The following is a 17,005-nucleotide window of genomic DNA, read 5'->3' on the forward strand; positions in this document are numbered from 1 at the left end:
AGATGTGCCGCTCTGGGCTTAGCATGTGACTAGGACATGATGCAGTTGAAGGGTTTTTAGTAGGATTTAACTTTGAAAATATTATTTTCTGAGCACAGAAGAAAATTTTATACTGAAGAATTTACATAGCTAAATGAATAAATCTCCTTCCCACAGGAGCCCTCCAGTGAGCCAGGTCACCTGCTCAAAACCAGTTAGCAAGTTACCATTTCTCTTTCCAGAAAAATATATCTATGCCTATATCTAATCACTAGTGTATACTATTGTATAAGTACAAGAGTGTAAGACACAGAGTGGAAGAAATGATTACAAATCAGATCATGTATCTGATAAAGGACTTGTATCTAGAATTGATATTATAAATGAAATCTTAGATCTCAACAATAAGAAAGAAATGATCCAATGCAAACAATGGACAAAAGACTTCACCAATGAAGAGACACAGATACCAAATAACTGTGATGTTCAATTATCAAAGGTTATTAGGAAAAGATAGACTAGAAACAATAGTGATACCACTACATGCTTATATAGGTGAAAGTCCCCCAAAATGTGCAACCCCAAGTGCTGACTGCAACAACAGGACCCCTCGTCACCACTGGCAGGATAGGATGACCTAGCCACTAGGGGGGATCTGACACTTCTTTTAAAGCCAAACAGAGAACAACCATACAGCCCAGTGAGCACTGTCCCTGCTATTTACCCGACCAATCTGAAAACTTGTATTTGCAAAACAACAAAGAAACCAAACCAAAAAAAAAAAAAAAAAATCCCTGCATGGAAGTAAATGTTTATAGCAGAACTCCCTTCTAAGTGTGAGCTGCCCATAGTGACTTCCTTCCAAAGACAACAATAACTTAAGAAAAGAAAAATAAAAGTGAACATTTGTACACTTGATGTGCTGATGGAGAACAGCCTCAAATGGAGGCCTGTGTGCCTGAGCAGCTCTGCTCACAGGTGTCATCAGAAGAGGAAAGTTTGAGAAACTGTCAGCCAGAGGAACTGTGCTTGGAACTTCATGTGGTGTCCTGGGAGGGATGTCGGACCATGAATGGAGCATTAGGACAATTAATGGCATCCAAATACAATGCAGAGTTTAGTGAAAGTGCATCAGTATTGCTTCCTTAGCTGCTCAAATGCACTGTGGTCATGTGAGATGTTAACAATTTGGAAATGATGTGGGTTTAAAGGAACTCTACTACCTTTGCCATGTTTCTGTAAATCTAACAACATTTTTTAAAATGTTGTTAGAATTAAATTTTAAAATAACATTTTTAAAAATAGCCCTCAACAAAGTTTTAGGTTGAAGAAGGGGAAATGATGAAGTTTCCCGTTTTCCCAGGTATTGCATTCAAGGGACTGGAAAGAGGGCTTCTTGGAGAAATGCTGTAAATATCCCACACAGGGCAGGCTCCGGAGTCTCCTCTCCTCTGAGCTCTGGTTCTCTGACTCCTCACAGAGCATCTCACCCCAGGAAGCCGCCCTCCAGCACCCCCAACTCTGCCCACCTCAGCCCCAGCCCCGTCCTGGCAGTGCCACCAGAATCCGGAGCAGCGCGGCAGCGCCCCCGTGTGGCCACAGGGCTGAGCACAGGAGCCCAGAGCCGCCCTTTCTCCTGCTCAGCCAGGCCCTCCCCAGGCTCCCTGGGCCCCCAGCGGCAGGACAGGGATCTGCACACAAGGGGGCGCCCAAGTCCAGTGTCAGTTTAAGTGTCCTTAATTTTAGTCTCCGGTGGACATGACAGCTGGTTCCTAGGTTCTGGGCAAATCCCCAAATATATAGGTCCCCTCAGAATCTTGGGATGGAAACTTAGATCCCAGGGTCCCTGTAATTTGTTTCTGCTTCTGCTTCCAAGGACGAAAGCCCCTCCTCCTGGGATTCACCTCACATTCTCCATCCTTGACTAGGGGAGGGGCCTAGGAGAACCCCCAGGGCCCTGCTCTTTTCCTCTGCAGAGGATGGAAATGGGGACTTTAGGAGACAGAGGTGGAAAGGGGTGCAGGGGGAGCCAGAGAGGACCGGGCAGGGAAGGGGCAGCACGGGGGACACTGTGAGGGGAAGGTCTGTGTGGGTGACACGGGCTCTCACTGGGGGACTGGAGCGTCTGTCTCCCCTGGGGGATGCAGCAGTGCTGGCCTGTAACTGCCCAGGGAATTACCCACATCTGGGGCCTTGCCTGTCCATGCAGGGCTGGTGTCACCCCCACACACTCACATGCTGGTGATGGAGAGGACTGTAACAGGCTACCCAAGGGAGGATCAGGGTTCCCTGCCCCAGCCAAGGAGGGTGGAGCTGAGCAGGGAGAAGCAGCTGGAGAGGAGGCTGAGGAGGAAGGAAGCAGGATGGAGCCAGAAGGAGACCTGGGGGAGGCACATGGGGCAGAGACACGTGAAGAAGCTGCACTTGCTTCTTGGCCTTGGACTGGGTGACACAGACGTGGGTGAGAAATCCATGTGGAGGTGACAATGGCAGCTTCTATCTTGATTTTGCTCTTTTCCTTCCAGACTTGTCAGCCCCGTCCACCCTTTTCCATGGGTCCCCGTCAGGAGGGTCTTTAGACTGTGACAGGCTTTCAGGCTCTGATTGGGCCAAGCCTGTTTGGCTGATCATTTACTGACGAGGGGATGGTGACTTTGGTGCTTGATTTGGAAACTTTATTCTTTCCTTTTCTTTGTTGCACACTAATTGTATTTAAGTTCCTTTCCATTAAAGGTCTTACATGTTTTGTCTTGATGAGGGGGATGGCAGAGAGATGGGGGAGATAAATAGTTAAGGATAGTCCCTGTCCTTATCGAGAACTTCCCTCCTCAGGTCCCGAATGCTGGGGTGTCAGGGAGATTCAGGGAGCCAAGAGGAGGGCAGAGCAAGGCCTGTGCCACCCTGGAGGACCAGCCCTGGGGGCTGATTCTGAGGCTCCAGGGCCCCACTCCCTGCAGGTGGGTCAGAGTCAGCCCTGCTCACAGTGCCAGGCTGCTGACAGCCCCTCTGTGCTGGGATTCTGAAGATACTGCTCTGGAGACAGTGTGAAAAATAAATGAACAGCAAAATTAAATGGAATCTGAAAACAGTAAAATAATTTTCTAAAATCACGTTTATTTTGAAGGACACTTCAGGGGATGTGGAATTCTCGTCTGACATCTCATTGCTATCAAGACTTGACTGTCATGTGAGCTGCTCTGGTCTCCACTGTTTCTTGTGAGAAAACAGCCACCGATCACTTTATCGCCTTAATTTTTTTAATGGTTTGTAACAAATCACTTCATCCTTTGCAGCTAACACAAAGATCTGGCATCTGGCACAATCTTTGAGTGGGAGGCAGCAGGAGGGGCCTCACTCAGAGGCTCCAGCTCCAGGTCCCATGAGGCTGCGATGGGGACGAGATGTTGACGGATCTGAACGGCCATGATCAGTGTGAAAGGACCTGCCTCAGAGCTCATACGTGTGGCTCCTGGAGAAAACCCTCAGTTCCTTGTGGCGACCCCTTAGCTGAATGTCCACCATATGCAGGGAGTCACCCCAGAGAGGGACCAGGAGGGGAGCCGGGGCGGGAAGTCTCAGCCCCTGTGAGCCTGACTCTGTTACGTGGCGCGTCCCTTCTGCTTCATTCTCCTCATGAGGAAGAGCCAGCAAGTCAGACACACTCACAGGGGGAACTGTCTCCCCTCCTGTGTATCCCAGAATGGGTGGAAAATTAAAAACCAACACAGAAGACCTTCTGGACACTCATTATTTCCATTCTGCCTACATGAAAAATAAGCTGCCTCCCACCCAAGGCCCCTAAAAAGTCTCTCCCATCACAGAAGCAGCGTGACGTCAGCATCTCATCGCATGACTCAGGACAACGGAGAGGAGGCGCCATGAGAGCATCTGTGCAGTGAAACCATCTGTGCTCAGCTCCTCGTGGGCTGAGGCAGTTTCCTGCCCCACGAGCCCTGGATGTGGATACAGTGGAGGACAGTCACAGGCCAACTTGTAGACCCATTTGTTAATGTTTTTAAAGCAAATTTATTGAGATATAACTTTTGACCATCAAGTCACTTGTTGAAGGCTCAACTCTCATGTCCTTTTGGTAAGTACAGAGCAGGGCAACCCTCCCACACTCTACCTTGAGAACATCTCCATCACCATAACAACCTTGTTTCCTGAGCCTGGACCATGGGCACCACCCCCCACTTTCCCCTCCCCAGCCCTGGGCAGCCAGGAGCCCACTCTCTGCCTCTGGGGATGGCAGGGGGAACTTCTCTCTAAACACATCCCAGGCGACTCTGCTGACACAGACCTGCAGTCAGGCATTTGGGGTCCCCCAGCCCAATGCATGCTGGTGCCCAGGAACATGCTCCACAGGGTGTTAAGGTCACAGAGAAACACATGACCCCACCCAGGAGGCCCTGCAGCCTGGCATGTGTGAGGAGAGAAGGGCTGCAGTAGCTGCCTCAGAGGGGGCCAAGGGCAGAGCGAGGGAGGTTACTTCCTCAGTAGGAAGGGGACATGGGAGCTGGGCCTTGAAAGCCAAATGTGGGCACAGGAACAGAAGTGACTCAGGGAGCTAATGAAAGGCCGACTACATGACCTCAGCAGTGACTTTCTCCATATGACCTTGGAGATCCCTCCCCAGCACTCTGTGAATTGGGAATTGATACTGTCCTGACACCCCTCCCTCATACCCTTTCAGAAACAAGGATATGGAGATTGGGGGGTTATGGCAGTACCCAGGTCTGAACCCCAGTCACCAGGCTAATGTCTGGGTCTCCTGTCCAACACCATCCTGCAAACTGACCAGGGGGCCTATAAGGTCAGGACCCTGGAGCTGTCACCACCCTCTCCAGATACCACACATTTCTTGGTTGGTTTTGACTACGGACAAAAGCACAGTAGTAAGTCATCATGTCATCACCCTTTATGTAAATGAATTGAACTCACCAAAGAAAAAGACACAGAGGCCTCCTCTGGTGGCGCAGCACTTGAGCACTGGGCTGCAGGCTGCCTGCAGCCTCTGCAGCGCCAGTTCGTTCCCCGGCTGCCAGCTAGGGTCCCACATCGCGCGATAGACCTCTCCTGCTACACCCGCTGCTCCCCTCAGCAGTGTATTTCGTCAGTCTGCCTATTCTGTTCCCCACTCGGGCTCTGGTGAATTCTCTCACCCTCCCATGCTTCTGACTGTTCTCAGTGCTTGGATAAATAAATAAATAATCTTAAAAAGAAAAAGATACAGAATGACTGGTTGTACCAAAAAACAAAACCCAACTTTATGCTGTCTCCCGGAGACAGGATCAAAAATGTTCATGGGAAAAGAAAACAAAAACCAAGAAAATGGGGCACCTCCAAGAGGCCATAAAATATAAACTTCCAGCTACAAAAGGTAACAGGAGACAGGGATGACCATCATCTGATTAAGGAATCCTATATCAGAAGACATAACACTCATCAATACACATGCACCAAACAAAGGAGCCGCAAAATATATAAGGTAACTATTAACAAATCTGAAAACAGATATTGGCAGCAACATAACACTGGTAAAGGAATTAAACACCTCACTTTCATCAAAGACACATCACCTGACAGAAAATCAGAAAGGAAACTGTTGCTCTAGGTGAGGCATTACACCCCAAGTGTTAAATAGATATCTACAGGGCACTCCACTCCACAGTCTTCTCAAGTGTACAGGGAACAGTCTCCAGAATAAACCACTTGTTGGGTCACAGAACAAGTGTCAATAAATTCATAATGACTGAGCACACAGCCAAATGACTATTGGGTTAAGGAGGAAATCAAACAAGAAAATTAAAAATACCTTGAGACAAATGACAACCTATCAGTGGACACAGCACACACAGCACTAAGAGGGGAATATAGAGCAATATAGACCACACCTAGAGTCAAGATAGAGCTCAAGGAAAGAATCTAACCTTAGGCCTAAAAGAACTACAAAGAATAAATGAAACCAAGAGACAGTAGAAGGAAATAAAATTAAAGCAGAAATAAATGACACAGAAATCAAAGGCAGACTGAAAAATCAATGAAACCAAAAACAGGTTCTTGAAAAAAAATAAACAAAATAGACAAATCTTTTGTTATACTTTCACGGAGGAAAAAAGGAAAAAAATCTAATAAATAGAATAAGAAACGAAGGGGAGACGTCACAGCAGACATTTTAGGAATAGAGAGGATCATAAGACACTACTAATTATCTATATGTCAATAAATTGAATAACCTCAAATAACCTAGAAGAAACTGACAAATTCTTAGAAGTGTACAACCTTCCGAGACCGAGTCAGGAAGATTCAGAACAAAGCAACTACAAGCAAAGACACTGAAACACGAATCAAAAGTTTGCCAAAAAACAAAGCCCAGGACCAGGCATTTTCAGTGACTTCTACAAAATCTTTAAAGATGAACTAACACCTGACTCCTCAACTCTTCAAAAAAAATAGAGGACGAGGGAATGCTGCCATCACATCTCCTGAGGCCAACATTCCCTTGATACCAAAAGCAGAGAAGGACATCGCGCACAAAAAAAGTTACAGACCAATATCCCTGATGAACACAGATGCAAAATTCCTCAACAAGACCTTCACAAACCCTGATCCTGCCACACACAGCCTCCATTGACATCCTAGAGACAGGACAGGCCCAGGTGGGGTCTTAGTCCCTGTGATCACAGGCCCTGCTGGGACAGGCGCTCCTGAAGGACAAGGACAAAGGAGCAGAGAGATGACCCCTGAGGAGTGACCATGTCAAAGCCCATGATGCACTGAGCACTGACTGGACACAGGCCCCATACCCCTCGGCTCCTACAGCCTCTCCCGCCCCCACCTACACAGACTCAGCCCAGCAAATGTATGCAATTCGTCCTGGTCCTCATGGCTCCTCCCTATATCCTGTCAAATTTTAAGAATCTTTTCAACTAACCCATTGAAAAAACAATCCAATAAAAAAAAGTTTCATTTCTGGATGTCTATTTTCAGTAGGGAAGTGGGCGTTTTCCTCAGGAAAACACAAAGTACAGGCAGGGGTAGAACAGGAAAGTCACCAGGGAGAGACACAGGTCAGTGAGGAGGGGCCTGGTGGGCAGGGCTGGGCCAGTCTCCTCACATTATGCTGATAGGAACAGACACATGAGGACGCCCTTTACAGCAGGAGAAACCAGAGGGTCTCTTGTTGAGGGAGTGTTGGCTACATCACTGCTTATACTTTAGAGGGTAGGATCACCCCGTCAGGTGTTATCACTGCAGCACACCCACACCTGAGCTCCACGGTCCTCCAGCAGCGTCCACTGTGCTCCCTCCCCGCTTATTTTTACCCTTCCCACTGCCCCTCTGCCAGCCCCTGCTCTCCATGCAGACTTCAAGGGTGTGTGTGAGTGTGTGTTGTTAATAGTCATAATCAACTTTTATTGGTTTCACATAAATAGCTAAGAGTTTGCAAACCATGTTATCCCAATGTATTTATGTAAACATGTACGAACGTATTTATTAGACATTTTGGCAGTGGAGGTAGGGAAAAGTGAGGGGAAGATGACAATGTCAAAGCTCATCTTCAGTGACAGGGAAACACTTGGCCATCGTTGCCCTTCATAGACAGTTACAGATTTATAAACTCCAAACATGTCAAAACTGCAGTGCCTCGGTTTATTTAAAACACAATAGTCAAATATATTAGTTGGGCATCACGTTTCCCTTTCTACATGTATTTACATTCACATAATTTTACACTTACTACATAATGGTTTTTAAAATTGAACATCAAAATGTTAAACTAAATAATCCCACATGTGAGAAATCATATTTTTTTTAAATTCCAGTTTATTTATTCATCAGTAAAATGTAACATTTGGTAAGGTCCCCAGAGAATAGGGGGACATATGAAATATGAAAAGGTCATTTGCATAATCACTACTAGATTCTATCAGACCTGCTGTCACTTTGCGGCTCCCCTTGAACAAAGTACTACTAGTGGTCATCCCGGGCAAGCAGGGAAGACGGAGCTCACTCCTGACACCAGGCACCACCTGTCACTGTATTCCTGTTCCTTGTCATGTGCTGAGCCTTGGTGCTATTAGCACAATGAGTTTTCCTTAATGAATGTGGTGGGTTATGGCAGAAGGACATAAGCTGGTCCCCTCGATCATTTACTTTCTTTCCACCTTTTTAAAAATTATTGATGAGACTATGTAAGTTACAGGTTCACTGGCTGGAAAGACACAGTCAACTCTTAGGTCACCCCTGGTGTGGTACGCAGGAGGTTGGTTTCTCTTGGTCTCTCGGCATGACCATCCCTCAGCAGGGCCCTCAATGCGGAGTTTCAAATGCTGCCATTGCTATGTCTTCTGGCTGGGTGTAGATTATTTTCCCCCATTAAAAATATTAATCACTGGGCAATAATCTGTTCAGTCTTTATAAACTCTCCACTGAATAATTTCTTATTGGGGGGGGGCGCCCCGGTGGTACAGAAGATTGAGCACAGCTCTGTGAAGCTGTCTGCAGCCTCTGCAGTATGGGTTCGATACCTGGCCGGCCAGGGAGATTGCCTGATGGCGCGGCAGACCTCTCCTGTCACGCCTGCTACTCCCCTCAGAGGTCTGCCTGCCTGTTCTGCTCCCCACTCTGTCTCTGGTGAATCCTCTCACCCTCCCACACCTCTGGCCTGTACCCCAGCTATTGTATAAATAAAAAAATAAATCTTAAAAAATAATAATTTCTTATTTTTCCAACAACTTCCTGCTGGCTGCTGTGCTTTTTTCTCTCACTTTCCCTTCAAAGGGGGAAGGGTTTTTGAATGAGCCTCCAATTCTACCCCACAATGTAAAATATTGTCCACAGTTGTAGTTAGAGAAGAGGTGAAGGTCTGTATGATGAGCTGAGTCATTGATAAATGGCCTTAAGATTGGAGGAGACAGAAATCACTGTCATGAATAGAAATTGTACAGACATTGACCGAGATGTACAACCTAAATAAACCAGCTGGTGTAATGGAAAGATGAAAGAATAGACTCTGAAGAAAGCCATCCACAGGGTGAAAGCCATGACTTGCAGGTGAAGAAGGATCTTCTAGAGAGGAGGTTCATGGATTCCCTTATCTGTAAGTCTATAAAGAAAGCCTCTGTGAATCCAGTAGATCAGCATGTTGGTGAGAAAGAGGACGGTCCATAAAGGAACAGTGAGTTGAATCCAGCTGTTTGAAACTCTCTTATGGTGTCATGTAATTGGCTGTATCCTCCCAGCTCCACAGAAGCAGTGAAATGGTGGGAATACTTAATCCATGGCAATGACCTAACAGTAAACATGATTCTCAGTAGACTTGATTCTATAAATATTGTGGGTGATTCATTAGGAAATGACTATAGACAAAGTAATAGCTCATTGTTCCAAAGAGGAAATGAATACAGGATAAAAGCAGCAAGATTTCTTATAAGCAGGAAAATGACAATTTGTTGGAAGATATCATGCTCTGGCCCAGTGGTTGGATATAGAAATAATATAAAAAATAATTATCTACAGCATCGAGTACAAGATCCATCTTAGCTCTAGCATAAAGGGGAGGCTGGGGACCCAGCGGAGGTGCAGGTGCAACAAGACACAAAGGGGGACTGAGTCAGCTGGAGTCAGGCTTCATCATCAAATGAGTCTGTTGCCGAACTAGAGAGGGTCAGTTCACCATCCAGCACTGCCAGGCCAGGAAGCCTGGGCTGGTCTGAAGCCCTGGTCAGCAACAGGCGCAGCCTGGGGAATTCAAGGGTTAGTTTTTGAGTTTGCCTTAATGTAGCCCTTTCTTAGACTTCTTCTACCATATATAAGTGACATATTTGTCTTTCTCCTTTGGACTTATTTCAATAAGCATGATCCATCCACATTGCCCTAGATGGCATGTATTTGTTTTTCTGATAAGTAGTATTCTATTATCTATATGCCACTTCTTGTTGATTTTTCATCTGTTTTCGGGAATTTTGGTTGTTTCCATAGCTTGGATATTGTAACTAGTGCTGCAGTGATCATGGCTGTGCAAGGTACCCTTCATAGTAGTGTATGTGTGTTCTGTGGGTACATACCTAGGAGAGGGGACTGCTGGGCCCTATGGCAGATACACTATTTATGTTCTAAGAAACCTCAGAACTGTTTTATATATCTATATCTGTAATGTCATTGTTCATTTTTTACAATGTATGCTTTTATGCTTTCTCCTTTCAGGTGTATTCTTCATGAAATTCCCAGCACCACTTCACCCATGAACCATCACCATTGTCCCTTGTGCTCTTCTCTCCCGCTTTGCTCCTCTACCTCTCCCTACCCTGCAATGTCTCTGATTTATAGTTGCCCTCATTTTGGTTTTTTATTTATTATTGCTGGTATTTTTTTTCCTGATCCCTTATTTGATTCTCCTATATTCCTCCTATAAGTGAAACCACTCGATATTTTTCTTCATCTCTCTGGCTTATTTCACTGAACATAATCCCTTGTAGAGATTATCTTTTTTGATTGCTGAATAGAATTCCATTGTGTATATACCACATCCTCTTAATCCAGTCATCTATTTTTGAGCATTTGGTTTGTTTCCACATCTTAGCTATCATAAATAGTGCTGCAATAAACATAGGGGGGCAGGTATCCTTTTGAATTAATGCTTTTGTATCTTTTGAGTACATCCCTAGGAATGGAACTGCTGGATCATAAGGTAGATCCATTTTTAGTAGTTTGAGGCATCTCCACAGTTTTCCATAATGGTTGCACAAGTTTGCATTCCCACAAGCAGAGAAGCAGAGTTACTTTTTCTCCAAAACCTTGGCAACATTTGCTGTTTCCTGTGCTTTTTAATATGTGCCATTCTCTCTGGTGTAAGTTGGTATCTCGTTGTGGTTTTGATATACATTTCCCTGATTTAAGTGATGTCGAACATTTTTTCATATACTTGTTGGCCATTTGTATTTCCTCTTTGGAGTGGTCTTTTTTGCTCTTTTGCCCATTTTTTTGCCTGGATTGTATACTTTTGTTGAGTCGTGTGAGCTCTTTGTATATCGTTGTGATCAGTCTCTTATCAGTTTCATTGCGTGCAAAAATTTTCTCCCGATCAGAAGGGTATCTCTTTGTTTTGGTTAATGTCTCCTTTGCAGTACAAAAGTTTTAGCTTGATGTAATCCCAGCTGTTTATCTTTTCCTTCACTTTCTTTGCTTAGGGGGATGTGTCTTTAAAGATGTTACTGAGATATATGTCATGTAGTGTTTTGCCTAAATTTTCATCTATCTATTTTATGGTTTCAGGTCTTATGTTGAATTATTTTATCCATTTTGAGTTGGTTTTTGTGCATGGTGTGACGTATTAGCCTAGCTTCATTTTTTGCATATAGCAGTTCAGTTTTCCCAGCCTCATTTATTGAACAAACTGTCCTTGTTCCATTGCATATACTTTGTTCCTTTGTCAAGGATTAGTTGTCCATAAATATGTGGGTTTATTTATGAGTCTTCTATTTAATACCATTGGTCTGTGTGTCTGCTTTTGTTCCAGTACCATACTGTTTTAATTATTATGGCTCTGTAGTATAGTTTGAAATCTGGCAGTGTGATGCCTCCATTTTCCTTTTTAGTTAGGAGAGCTTTTGCTATTTGCAGAAATTTTGATACCATTTCCATCAAAACCAAGCCAGGGGCCTCCCCAGCAGTGCAGTGGGTTGAGCACAGTGTTGTGAAGCTGTCCAAAGCCTCTGCAGTGTGGGCTTAATTCCCAGCCAGCCAGGGAGATTCCCATATGGTGCAGCAGACCTCTTCTGTCTTGCCCGCTGCTCCCCTCAGTAGTGCTTTCATTTTGTCTGCCTGTTTTGCTCCCTGCTCTGTCTCTGGTGAATCCTCTCACCCTCCCATGCCTCTGACCTATACCCCAGTTCTTGTATATTAAAAAAAAAAAAAAAAACTTTAAAAAAAAAACAACAAGCCAGTCTACATTCTCAAAAACAATGTTAGGACTGTTATCTATTCTCCATGTTCTTGCCAGCATTTTTTAATATCTTGTCTTTCTGATCTAGGGCATTCTCACAGACATGAAGTGGTTTGTCACCATGTTTTAAATCAGAGGATCATGAACAGATTAAGAAGGTGTGGTACATATATACAGTGGAATGTACTCAGTGATCAAAAACATAAACTTATGCCATTTGGGAAATATGGATGGGGTAGGAAGGGATACTAAGCTCTATAAGTCAAAAGGACAAAAATAAATATCAGATGTTTGCCCTTATATGTGGTATATATGAAACCAAACAGGGTCAGAATAAAGACAAAACTTGCAACCTGATCACAGATCTGAGGCAAACGGCAGGGGAAAGGGAGAGTGATGGTTCCAAACAGGGGATGAAAGAGCACAAGGGACTGTAGTGATGGATCATGGGTGCTATGGTGGTGACAGAACTACAAGGACTACACCTGAGAGAGAAATCAAATATTATACAAAATTTAACAATGAATAGATTTCATTAAAAAAAATTGTATCAATCACTGACAGCTAGAAAAAAAATAAAATTAAATAAACCAGGATATCCTGAAGTTACAAAATGGGGGTGAGAGAAATTCTACAACGTTCAGTTCTATACGAGGCAGAGCTCTATTACTCAGTGAAGGAAAATAATATTGAAGAAATTCAGGTGAATCACCTTAAGTGATAACATTCTCAATACTCCACTGCATCCTCAGTGTCCCACTCACAGATCCCCTCTGGTGTGTCCCAGGGGAGGAGAGACATCCCAGAGTCCTGGGGACTGTTTCTGCTGAGGAAGCACAAAAGAACATGGTCAGAGACCAGAGATGAGACCCTTATAGGAAATGATGAGGGTGACTCTCCCTAGAGTTTCCTCTACACTGTCCCCAGGGGCTCAGGGATCCAACCCTGATCCACACTTACCTGCACCCTCTGTGTAGCTTCCTCCTTATCCTCCTGTGGGAAGAAACATGTGAGACCAGGGAGGAGTCAGCCCATGGACTCCTAAAGGAATCCCCAAGTCTGGACTACAGGGAAGTTTCTAGAACTGTGACTGAAGACCCAGGTCAGGACTGGGATATATGAAGAATGGATATGAAAGGCAATGGAGTCTTTCCTCAGCATGGTCCCTCCACAATGGCATTTACTGGGAAAAAAAATCCCCATCACCACAATTATAAGGTGAACAATTGGTGATTCATTTCAACCAAAAGTGATTTACAAAAACCTGAGTGTTAGCAATCTGTTCCAGACTGGGGAACACATGTATGGATGGTACTTCCTACTAACCAGGCAGGGCAAATTCTCCCTGGGACCGAAAGCCCCCAGTGGACAAGATCCCCCACTCCCTTCCCCACCTGAGGGCTTCTTCCTCCACATCACAGCTGCAGCCACCACAGCTCCAGTGAGCACAGCTCCAAGGAGAACCAGGCCAGCAATGATGCCCGCGGTGGGGATGGAGGATTGAGGAGGGGGTTCTGAAAGGGAAGGGAAGGTGAGACCCTGAGCCCCAGGAACATCCTGTCCCTCTGAAGGTCTCCAAAAGGGCTCCTGATTCCTCCAAGCAGAAGCTCAGGGCCTCCCTGGAGGCACAGTGGGTTAAGCGCAGCACTGTGGAGCAGTCCACAGCCTCTGAAGCATGGGTTCGATTCCTGGCTGGCCAGGGAGAAACCCACATGGCGTGGCAGACCTCTCTCCTATCTCGCCTGCTGCTCCCTTCTGCAGTGTTTTTGGTTGTCTGCCTGTTTTGTTCCCCCTCTGTCTCTGGTGAATTCTCTCACCCTCCCGCGCCTCTGAATTATACCCCAATTCTTGTATAAATAAATAAATCTTAAAAAAAAAAAAATAGAAGCTCAGAGCCCACGTCCCTATCCTTACCCCATCTCAGGACTTGGGGTTCCAGCAAGCCTTCATGCTGCACGTGGCACGTGTATCTCTACTCTTCCCCAGAAGGCACCACCACAGCCACTCACTTCTGGAAGGTTCCGTCTCCCCCAGGACTGGTGTCCACCAGCTTCGGGACCTGGGTCAGTTCCTCCTCATCTTGCTGCCAGGTTAGGCTGATGTCTGAAGGGTAGAAACCCAGTGCCCAGCACAAGATGACCTCATGGTCAAAGGTGAGGTGGAGGGACACCTGTGTTTTTGGGGGATCTAAGGAGAAGGGTCAAAAAATCACACTTTGGGTTTTTCCTTCTTGGTAACTGAAGCAGCCTCACTGACCATCCTCCGAATGAACATGACTATTGGTTTGGAGGGAGGAAGCACAAAACCCAGAAACCAGCCTAGTCTGGGGAAGCTGGGATAATCAGGTGAGAGCCCAGGGTAGGAGGATGCAGGTCTCTAAGGAGAACACAGACTTTTGCTCCTGACCTGGGTGGAGGGTGAATGACACAGAAAGGTAGGAGAACATTCCAGAAATGTTCTCAGACCAAAAACAAGACCTTGAAAGAGAAATTCATTGTTCCCAAGTTGGCTGTTGGGTTAAACAGATCTAGGGAGAGTTATTTAAGGATGGCCTCCCTCCCTCAGGAGAGACTGGATTCCTTAACTGTCCAGAAAAGTGGTGTCTTCTGGGCGAGTCTCTCTCTAGCACAGAACAGGCAACCCAGGGGGACTCTCCCTCTCTGCCCAGTAAGCAGGTGCTGTTCTGCCCATTATTCCATGTTCCCTGTGGAGCGCCAGGAGAGGGGAGGTCCGAGGCCTCGTGGTCCCTCTTACCTGCGCGCTGCAGCACCTCCTTCCCCGTCTCCAGGAGTCTGCGGAGCCGCGGGAAGCACCTGCTCTGCACACTGTGCCTGACGCGCTCGGCCCTCCCCGCCGCCCCCCACGCGCGCTGGGTGGTCTGAGCCCCCGAGTCCGCGGGGTCCAGGAGCGCAGGTCCTCGCTCAGGGAGATGGAATCTCGCCGTCTTAGGCGAACTGGTCATACCCGCCGAGGTGGGTCCCGTGGGCCCCACTTCACAGCCAAGCATCCTCTGGAGGGTGTGAGACCCTGAGACGCACCCCTGTGGTCAGCCCCGAGGTCACCCCACGGTCACCCCGCCTCTCACCCTGAATAAACCTAAACTGAAAATGAAACTGCAGGCAGGAAAGTACCGCGGGCTCTTCCCAGTGTAGGAGCCTGGCAGATCCACCCGCCTCGAGGGGTCAGTGGACCCTGAGACCCGGGACACCCCGGCCTTATGGTGGGAATGGGGGGTGACCTGACCCTGGCACCGCTCCGCGAAGCTCACCGTCCTCGCTCTGGTTGTAGCGGCCGCGCAGGTGCTTCAGGAGCGCTTTGAGCCACTGCGCGTTGTCCCTTTGGCTCTGAGTCTCCTCGTCCAGGTCCTCCTGCCCCACCTGCCCCGCCCAGGGCGCCCGCGGCTCCGCACTCTGGCCCGGAGAGTCGCTGTCGAACCCCCCGAACTGCGTGTCGTCCACGTAGCCCACAGCCAGGTAGTGGAGCTCTCCGCATCCCGGGGCGGGAGATCAAGGTGTAGAAATACCTCAGGGAGTGGGAGCCTGGGGGCATGAGGACCCAGGGCCCAGGGAGATGGGCCTGGAGGGGAGAAAGGGGCGGGGCCGTGAGAGTGAAAAGGGGCGGTGGCCAAGAAGGGCCCAGACTCAAGGCCCAGAGCACTCAGGGGAGGCGGGAGGGACAGAAGGGGCTGGGACAGAAGGGGCCTGAAGGGGGAACAAGAGGTTGGGGGGAGATGAGCCTTTCCTGGGGTCCTGCACCCGCAGGGGGCTCCTTGCTCCTCCCTCCTGGAGCAACAGTGTCCAGCTGGACGCGCACTCACCCGCCCGGGTCTCCATCAGGGCCAGGGGCCCCCAGAGCAGCAGCAGGAGGGTGAGGGGCATCACACTCCTTCCAGGGGTCTGGGGAGAAGGAGTCCAGGAGGGTCCTTGGAGACTTTGTAACTGGAGCAGGATGATGCTGATTGTCTTCCCTGGAAACCCCCAGGAAATGGGGAGAGAGAATAGGGGTGAGTGTGGGGTCATCAAGGCTGCACCACCCCACAGAGCCTGTGAGAGGGAGACATGATGCTGTGACAGTGTGACATCCACAGAAAGGGGAGATTTCAAATTCCTTTCCTCACCTCCAGGAGGAGTGGATTTGGGATGGGACAGCTGTAGCCTGGAGGAATGAAGAAAGTAGTAGTATTTTCAGATAATTGTGAATATTGATACTGAATTAAAACTATACAGGTGGGGCCTCCCTTGTGGCACAAGGGGTTGAGACACAAACTGTGAAGCTATCCACAGCCATTTTGATACCCACATGGTGCAACAGACCTCTCCTGACTCGCCCTTGGCTCCCCTCAGCAGTGTGTTTCAGTACATCTGCCTATTCTGCTCCCCACTCTGTCTCTGGTGAATCTTCTCACCCCCCCACACCTCTGGTCTGTTTCCCCAGTTCTTGTATGCATGGATAAATAAATAAATCTTTAAAAAAAAAAAACTATACAGATGGTAGTTTCTCAAAGGTTATTTGCAAAGTGAAAACTGAAATAATATCATGGAATATTTCCTATTCTGTTACATATTTGATTGGAACTTGTGCTAATGTATGATTTTTTAAGGTGATACATTGTTTCATTAATTTACATAGATCTTTAGTGTTAATTACACTGGAATTGAATTATCAAAAGCATATTTTATTTTTTAATCATGAATCCCAAAGTAAAATTAGTACTGTAAATTGCCAAGTAGTAATGGCACTGGATTTTTCATAATTCTGGTTTTCTCTGAGAGCTTTTATTTTATCAGACACAATTACTGTCATTTGTCAATTGTTGATTTTCTTAAAGAAACAGACATTCATTTTGAGGAAAGTGTCTGCTTATTAACCAAATTTAAATAATTTTAGTTTTTATCATTCATCTCTTCAGGTAAGGTTGCTTTGACCACAAATAAAAAGAGTTTTAATCATCTCATACAAATATTTTTTGGGCCTCCCAGATGGCGCAGGCAGTTGAGCGCCGCACTGTGAAGCTGTCTGCAGCCACTGCAGAGCGGGTTCGATCCTGGCTAGCTGGGGAGATACCCATATGATGCGTCA

The 17,005-nt window shown here is 46.7% G+C and overlaps 1 protein-coding gene and 2 pseudogenes across 1 annotated transcript in view; 1 reads left to right on the forward strand and 2 right to left on the reverse strand.

The window, feature by feature from the left end:
* LOC119252020 (HLA class I histocompatibility antigen, A alpha chain-like) overlaps positions 1-17,005 on the forward strand; it is a 161,902-nt gene that overhangs the window by 114,251 nt on the left and 30,646 nt on the right. The window lies entirely within an intron of this gene.
* On the reverse strand, positions 8,180-9,588 carry LOC119251193 (lathosterol oxidase-like; annotated as a pseudogene).
* LOC119251194 (class I histocompatibility antigen, Gogo-OKO alpha chain-like) lies at positions 12,639-15,914 on the reverse strand (annotated as a pseudogene).

The sequence above is a fragment of the Talpa occidentalis genome, unplaced genomic scaffold (genome assembly GCF_014898055.3).
Source record: "Talpa occidentalis isolate TD23 unplaced genomic scaffold, MPIMG_talOcc4v2.1 talOcc4.2, whole genome shotgun sequence".
In the NCBI taxonomy this organism is placed as follows: Eukaryota; Metazoa; Chordata; class Mammalia; order Eulipotyphla; family Talpidae; genus Talpa; species Talpa occidentalis.